Source organism: Protopterus annectens, chromosome 17.part0, assembly GCF_019279795.1.
Source record: "Protopterus annectens isolate FY-2018-M chromosome 17.part0, PAN1.0, whole genome shotgun sequence".
NCBI lineage: Eukaryota > Metazoa > Chordata > Ceratodontiformes > Protopteridae > Protopterus > Protopterus annectens.
Genome location: NC_056751.1, coordinates 324,946,356 through 324,954,949, shown reverse-complemented (window position 1 = coordinate 324,954,949; position 8,594 = coordinate 324,946,356).

The following is an 8,594-nucleotide window of genomic DNA, read 5'->3' as shown; positions in this document are numbered from 1 at the left end:
AGAAGGAAAGTCCATTGTTTAACATCTCAGCTAGGTACTGTAAAATTTGAGGTATATTTATTACCCAAGGATTCTGTCCCATTTCGAGATTCCAGACATAAAATCGTTTCCATTTGGTGGAGTAAGCCTTTCTAGTCGAAGGTCTTCTGGCCTCCAAGATGACGTCCTGCACCTCCTTGGAGAGGAGAAACTGTTGAGAAATCAAGGAATTCTCCATGCAGCTAGATTTAGAGTTTTGAGATGGCTGTGAAGGGTTTTGTAGTTGTGCTGGGACAACAGAAGAGGGACTAGAGGTAGGATCCATGGTGGGGAGTGCGTCAGGCTCCTCAGGAGCAGATACCAGTGTTGTCTTGGCCAGTCTGGAGCAATGAGAATCATTTTCAGCCTCTCCGCTCTGGCTTTTAATAGTACTTTGGGCAGCAGAGGAAGAGGCGGGAAGGCATAGACTGTCAGTGTTGCCCAATTGAAGGAAAGTGCGTCCACTTTCCAGGCCTGTGGATGATAGGTCCTTGAACAAAATTTTTTCAACTGGCAATTTCTGTGGGTAGCAAAGAGATCTATGTCTGGCTGTCCCCATGCCTGAGTTATCTTTGTGAAAAGTTGAGGATGCAACTTCCATTCGTGTGGATCTGTCATATTTCTGCTTAGGTTGTCTGCCAGTGTGTTTTCCTTCCCTGGCGGGAATTGTGCCTGCAGTTGAATTTGCAGTTCTAGTGCTGTGTTCCATAGGGTCATGGCTTGCCTGCACAGGGGGTATGAATGAGTTCCCCCCTGTTTGTTTATGTACCACATCACTGTGGTGTTGTCTGTCCTTATCAATAGCTGGCCTGGATGCAGTAGGTCTTTGAAGGTCATAATAGCCTTTTGCACGGCTAGCATTTCCTTTTGGTTGATGTGGAGGTGCTTCTCTTTTCGGGTCCATTTTCCATGAATGCACTGATCTGTCATGTGTGCTCCCCAGGCGCAGTCTGAGGCGTCTGTTGTGATGATTTGAGTTGCTGGAGGTACACAGAAAGGAAGACCTGTGTTTCTTTGGCAAGCTTGAGTCCACCACAAAAATTCCTTTTGAAGGCATGGAATGAGTGGGATAATTGTTTCCAAGCTGTGGCTGTGTTGAGACCATAAGTTTTTCAGGTACCATTGAAGTCTCCTCATATGCAGCTTTGCACATGGGATTAGTAGGATGCAAGATGCCATGAATCCCAGAGCCTGCAGGATTTTCCTTGCAGTTAGCCTGGTGTAAGTTGCCATTTTTCTGAAGTATTGAGACAGTTGCCCTTGCTTGTCTGGCGTGAGGTAGGCCATCTGGGTGGTTGTATCCAAGCTGGCACCCAGGAAAATTATTTGTTGAGAGGGTATTAGTTTTGATTTCTTTGTTGACTGTGTATCCCAGGAAGTTCAACAGTTTTATTACAAACACCAGGTGCTGCAGTAGTATGTCCTTGCTGTCCGCTTGGATCAGGCAGTCATCCAGATATGGGTAGATTTGTATCCCTTGTAGTCTGCAGAAGGCGATTACTGATGCCAGGCATTTCGTAAACACTCTGGGCGCAGTAGATAAGCCAAAGGGCAATGCAGAGAATTGGTAATGGGTTGAACCTGCAAGAAATCTGAGGTATCTTCTGCAATCTTGTCTGATAGGGACATGCAGGTATGCCTCCTTGAGGTCCAATGTTACCAGCCAAGACTCCTTGCCCAGCATGGGAAGAAGCTGCTGTAATGTGAGCATCTTGAATTTTGGCACCTGTAGATATGTGTTTAGGATGGATAGGTCTAAGATAGGTCTCCAATCTTTGTCTTTCCTCGGTACCAGGAATAGTCTGGAATAAAACCCTTGACCTTGTTCTTTTGCAGGTACCTCTTGAATTGCTTTCATGTCTATGAGAGCTGAAACTTGTTTTTGTGCCTCTGCCCTTTGATTTTGTGGCAGGTTTGGCATGCCTCTCATTTTTGGAAGGGTGTGAAAGTGGAACCTGTAGCCTCTGTCTATAATGTCCAGAATCCATTTGTCTTTTGTAACAATATGCCAATTTTTTGAGAATAATGTGAATTTTCCACCCAAAGGTGCTGCCATTAAAGCTTTGCTTGGCAGGTGTAGTGGGAAGTCATTGTGTCTGTTTTCTAAAAGACTGTGATCTATCTTCTCCACCTCTTGAGGTTGGTGCTTGCCACTGTCTGGCTCTGAAGGATCCTTGAGGTTGCCCTCTGCCCCTTGGGCATCTGTATCTGCCCCTTTGAGGTCTGTCCGTGGCTGGAAGGGACCAATTTTTTGAAGGCCAGTTTTTGCTGAAACGTGGAGGCTGTATCTGCAGGAAATCTTTCACTGTTTGCATTGATTTCGCTTTTTCCTCCATTTTCTTTAGCACCTCCTCAGCTTTAACACCAAACAATGCATCTTTTTGAAGAGGTGCATCTAATAATTTAGCTTTGACATGATCTGGTAAGGTTTGCTCTTTGAGCCAAGCATGCCTACGTATAACAGACCCCGTAACAGCAGCTCTACATGAGGCCTCTAAAGAATCAAAACCACACTGCAAGGTATGTTTTCCCACTTGCTCTGCACCATGCAACAAATCCTGCAACTCTTTTAAATCTGGTTGTTCTGGTTGTGTCATCTTGCTTTTCAGCTGAGATATCAAAAACTGTTGATTCTTTAACATATGGAACTGACAGTTTAATGCCCTAATGGTTAAAGTGGCAGATGTATACACCTTTTTCCCCCACCTTTCTAATGCTCTGGAATCTCTCTCTGAAGGTAATGGATTTTTAGCAGTAGAGGCCTTAATTCCCTTGGGACCCTGTGAAATTGTTTCTGGGTCAGCAGTATGGCTTTTATATAGGAACTGGTGAGAATCAGGAACCCGGTAATACCTGTCTGGTTTAGCAGGAGCTGGAGGCAAAGAATCAGGATTAAGGCTGGCTTCTGTGTACACATCATCCAATATATCTAAAACAGGAGGGATAGCCAGAGGCCTAAGCTGGGGGAGTAGAAGAAATTCCCTGAACCTTTTCTTGGAATCTGAATAATCTTGGCCTTCCCAGTGAAAGTGTTCCCTCAATGTATGCAGGGTTTCCCCAAAGGAGAAGTCCTCAGGGGGGGAGATCGAGGGAATAGACTCCTCAGCATCAGAGTCTTCGAATGGAGAATAGGCATAATCCTGGTCCTCAGATAGTTCTGAGGTAATAGAAGCTTGATCTGAGGAAGGGTAGTCTTCCTCTAATCTGGGCCTTTTGTCAGAGGGGGGATGAGAACCCCTGATAAGAGTAATCAAATCCTCAGCCATTTTAAGCATCTGTTTTTTAGGCATGGTGCCTTGAGAGGGGGTCTGAGGAACCTGTTTTTTGGATTTCATGGCTGCTTTAGATTTAGTGAAGGCTTTAACAGAGAAGGAGGAAGGCCTGAAGACCCCTTGAGAAATGGCAGGCCTGTCTAAATTCTGAGTATCCCCGCCAAGAGTGGCGTCAGAATCTGTAGTAGGAATGGGGGCCAAGGAGCCTGCGACCTCGGGTTCTGAAGACACCGGTAATGCTTTGTCATCGGTACTCAGAGGCTGCGTAGGCACCTCGCTGAGTACCGGAGAACCGGCAGTCGGCCTTAGCGTGGTTTCAGTAGGTGGTGCGGACCTCGTGTGTCGATCCTTATCTTAGGGTTTTTTGCTCAAAACTGGAGTCGGAGTATCCGACGACATAATATAATTAAATTTTTTGCCAAAAAAGTGAAGGGCGAACTCCGCCTGACACTTAATATTGCACTTATTGAATCTAGCACAAAATCGGCAGGCCGAGACGTCGTGGTCTGGGCCTAAGCAAGGTATACTGAAGGAGTGGAAATCCTTATGCGGTATTTGCTTCCCACATGAAATGCAATTACTAAGTTTGTCTGACATTGGTCTGAGGCAAGAAAAGTTTCCCCAACGGGATACTTAGCTTTCAAGAAGACTTCGGCTGAAATACTTTCGTAAATCTCAGGAGCTGGCCGACCGGCACTTGCAAACTGCTTCTGCTTCGGGCACCGCGCGGCAAGAAAGACTGAAGAAAATGGCGTCGGCTGCCTCTTTTATACCCCTGATGCACTGACATCAGGGAAGAAGCGACGACAACCGATGCCGGACCTAGACTTTGGTATTCGGCCGACCGAGGACCCGCCTGACGGCAGGATAACCCATCTGTTATGACTGCAGCTGTATGCACGATGAACATCATTTAAATGTGTTAAAGTTGTTTTGTCTCTTAACATTCAACAGTAACTTTTGGTAATGTCTTATTTTACCCCCCCTTAATCAGCAAAGTGCATCTTTAGCAGATTTGGTGATATCATTGTCAATAGCACTGTATTGGCATGCCTTGCTTCCAGGAAAAAAACAGTCTGACTGATGTCTTCACAGTTGCCATGCATTATTTTCACAGTTCTGCATCGAACTGCATTCACATTTTTTCAGCTGTGAACTGTCACAGAAATATATCTATATTCAAATACTTCATGAAAGCTTTGTTAACACAGGTCCTATTATTGTTGAGCAAAGTGCCCTTTTTTAGAGCACCCAATAACCATGGGGAATTAGGCTCATACTAAAATGTCACTGTGAGCCATATTTCCAGAGCCTGTATTTTTTTTGTTAAATGCATGTGTGAGGGACTGCCACCCCTCCCTTAACCCTCCATTCTTCTGATTACTTCTTAAAGTGGAAGAAGGGTTGAGGGGAAGATCTGGCCCTAAATGACAGTTATTCATTATCATGAATACTGGCATGCATTAGTAACTCCAAAACAACCCCATGTAAACAGTACTTACTCCTGTTCTCAAACAGTCCTTATTTAGGGTTAGGTGTTTATAACATTGTCTAACTTTTTCTGATTAAATAGTTGCACTTTGTGTAGCAAAAGGGCTGTATGTCAACCTGGACAGAGGAAATATGTTTTGAAAGTCGTAAACTGTTTATTTCATCTATGTAACCAATATGATGGTAAAATAAAAACTCTGAATCACACCTTCTCAGTAGCACACAGAATATGTTTTGAACTGAGCTTTGCAGCTTATAGTCTGACAGCTTCTCCTCAAGTAGTGAACTCATATTAGATAGACTATGAGGTTGGATGCAGTGCCTTATCAGACTGAACTAGCACACAGTGCAGGTCCCAGAGCTCCTGTTCTGACCCCTCAGCTCTTCACTGCAAAATAACTGACTTCTACATTTAAGCTTTACAAAGTGGATTGCTACATTTGAAGGAAACTGACTGCAACAGCTTCATACTCTACACAAAGTGCTAATGCCTTTCAACTTTCCAAGCAGTGTGTAATCCACTCAAAGTGTTGAAGCCTTTCAGCTTTCCAAGCAGTGTGTAATCATGTCCTGCTTCATATCAAATGAGCAAGAAGCAGAGCAGAGGCAGATGCGCCAATCATCAATCCCTTGCAAGGTGATGTCACAGAGTCCAGACCGCCATGAATCGAATGTGAGTAGTTCACACTATATGAGTTGAAGAATGCATCCTGCCTAAGTTGCCAGAGTCAGAAGATGCCCCAGGGAGTAAAGGATATGTTGCTGACTGACATCTCTTTGGAAGTTTAAGAGTATGTTGAATACTCTTGAGTGTTTACTTATTGACTACCCTCTGCATATGCGAGATGCCACTGGTGATATCCAATAAAGTTTCACAGGAGACCACAGTACTCTACACATACCAAGTTACACCTCTCCTTCCACACGTTCAGACCTCAAACTGAACACATGAAAACTAAAGGAGGCAGTATATCAATAGTCATTAAAGATAAATACACCTCCAGACTGGTTGAACAGTATGATTCCCCGGAGACCCTTCAGGTGCAATTAGCTGTTGGTAGGACACTATTCAAGTCATTGCCAGCTATTGAACCTCCTCCATGAATCAGGACAGCGACTTTGCCTACTTGGATCTAGGTACATTGGAACACCATGGTTTTGGTGACTTTAACTACCCGTACATTGACGGGGTAAAATACTCAAACTCATTGCCCAAATGTTCCGCGACTTTGTTGACTCCAAAGCCCTGGACCAGCTGGTAGACACCCGCACAAGGGGTGCCAACATCCAGAATCTGCTGCTTACCAATATGGCGCACCACAGTAGCACCCCCACTGTGAGGTTCCCCCTGGTGAGATCTGAACACAAAATGGTCTCATTTGAAGTAACTATCACACCTGATCCCCCAGCAGCAACTAAACTAAAAAACTTCTCCAAAGCAGATTATAAACTTTTACGGGTGGTGTAAATAGCTTCATTGCACTTCCTTCCTCAGATGGAACTGGCAACTATGCTGAGCTTTACACCAATGCTTTACACAAACACCTGTATACCTGCATTCACTTAGCTGTACATGATAAGACCAAAACAAGCTCCTCAAGGAACAGCAAAACTGCCTGGTGGACAACTGCCATTAATAGGCATTACAATAAGAGGAAGAAAAGATTAAGAGGGAGACAGCCCTCCTAAACTGGAAACACTCCCACCTCAGCTTAAACAAGCAAATAAGACTTCTTGTGAACCCCTCCAAAGCAAACTATGAGTCCAAATTAGTTTCCTCAAAAAAGGACAACTACAAGGCGTGCTACAGTTTAAATCTGTAACCTAACAGGAAGGCCCAGATTTGTGCCAAACTGGTACTTAATGATACCACAGATACTGAGCTTGTGGACATAGCTAACCTGTTGGCTGACAGGGTCTGTGAAATCTTCAGTCCCCTGTCCCAGCCACATGCACTCCATGACATCCCTTCCACCTGTCCTCTACCTTGTATTCCTAAAGAACAGGTCATAAATGCCCTCTTTATGATGAAAAACACAGCATCTTTGAGATCTGATAACATCCAAGGCTGCTTCCTACCTGGGCTCTGACATGAATTAGCAACACCATTGCGTACTCTTTTCAAACATAGTCTAAGCACCAGCTTTGTACCAGCTGAATGGAAAACAGCCACTGTTATTCCCTTCCTTAAAGGTAGTGTTTCCACTGATCCTGGGAACTACAGACCTATTAGCCTGACCAGCACTATCTGCAAGACCATAGAATGAATCATCATGGACCTTATAAACAAAGATATAGGTAATCTCCAAACACTTGACTCCATTCAGTCTGGATTTGTCAAAGGGAGATCATGTCTGTTAAACCTGGTAGACTTCTTCGAGACAGTCACTAAGGCTCTGGATGGAAGGAAATCTGTGCAGACAGCCTACCTGGACGTAGCCAAGGTGTTTGACACTATCTACCACTCAGGCATCATTGATATACTCACACAACTAGGCATCAATCCTAATATCATTAGATCAGTCACTAGCTGGTTCACTGATGGAACTCATATAGTCAAAACAGAGGAATCCACTTCCAACAGCAGTGGTGTTCCACAGGGATCAGTCCTGGGAACTTTACTGTTTGGAATCTATTTCTCTGAAGTACAAGCAAAAACTAAAGGTCCGTGGCTTACAAAGTTTGCTGATGGCTGCAAGCTGGGAGCACTCATGCAATCTCCAAATTATGTCAACATCCTACAAGAGGGTCTTACACAAACAAATGACGATGATAAAATCATGACAAACTCAATGCAAAAAATTTATTATCATTCCTTTTGGTAAAAGCAGTGTTCCTGCTAACTACCACATCAATAGCAAGACCTTAAGTATGCACTCAGTGGTGAGAGACCTGGACACACAGGTTGACAGCATGCTTATCTTTGATGACCATGTCTCCACAGTGGTAAGAAGGGTATTCAATATTGCTCATCTCATAAGAAAGGACATTGCCTCCAGAAAAAAAGAAGTTATAACCTCCCTGTACTCTTCCCTCATCAGGCCAATAATTGAATTTAATGCCCCTTTTAGACAAGCACCTGCAGCAACTGGAGAAACTACAAAGGTTCCTCACAAGGAAAATTAAAAGTCTTCAGCATCTGTCCCATGGCGATCATCTAAAATCACTGTCACTTTAGTTTGTTTCATACAGTCTGCTCAGAAGTCATCTCTGCCTCGCATACAAGGCAATCTCTGACCCTGCTTTACTGGAAATTCTGCATACCTGTAAGTCAAATGGTACAAGGGTTATTCGGTCTAAATAACTTAACCTGGTATGTGACATTAATAAAACCTGCTGGAGGGACATATTTGTCTCCCAAAGGTTACCACACCTTTGGAACAGACTCCCTCTTCATGTCAAACACAGTACCTCATTGGCCCTCTTCAAACACAATCTGGACACTTGGATGGGTGACCATAAATTCACCCAAGGGGATCCACCTGTGTCCCTCTTGGACAGGGGCAATAGGTGCTGATTGTGGAAATAAGGGTGACAACTTAGTTAGGTGTTTAAGGGACCTAGGGCAATTAGCCTAGTAACTTCCTATGATTCTATGATCCTATGTCACAGGAAACCACAGAGTATACATCTGTATATCACAGGAGACCACAGACAGAGTATACATCTGTATATCACAGGAGACAACAGACACAGTATACATCTGTATATCACAGCAGACCGCAGACACAGTATACATCTGTATATCACAGCAGACCGCAGACACAGTATACATCTGTATATCACAGCAGACCACAGACAGAGAATACATCT